Here is a 324-nt window from a genome sequence, read left to right on the forward strand (position 1 = left end):
CACACACACACACACACACACACACACACACACGCAAGCGCGCACACACCCCGTGTGTGTCAATGTTAATCCTGTCTTACTGGCTCAGCAGTAACACGTTTTAGTGTCGGTGATGACTTGAGATTTCGATTCCTTGAAATAACAGAATTTCATACAGCATTTCAACAATGTTAATCCTGTCTTATTGGCTCAGCAGTAACACGTTTTAGTTTCGGTGATGACTTGAGATTTCGTTTCCTTGAAATAACAGAATTTCATACAGCATTTCAACATGTTTTTTTTTTTTTTTAAATGCTGCACCTTTAAAACCCACCCTTGTGCCTT

The sequence above is a fragment of the Hippocampus comes genome, unplaced genomic scaffold (assembly GCF_001891065.2).
Source record: "Hippocampus comes isolate QL1 unplaced genomic scaffold, H_comes_QL1_v1.1 scaffold317, whole genome shotgun sequence".
Lineage (NCBI taxonomy): Eukaryota > Metazoa > Chordata > Actinopteri > Syngnathiformes > Syngnathidae > Hippocampus > Hippocampus comes.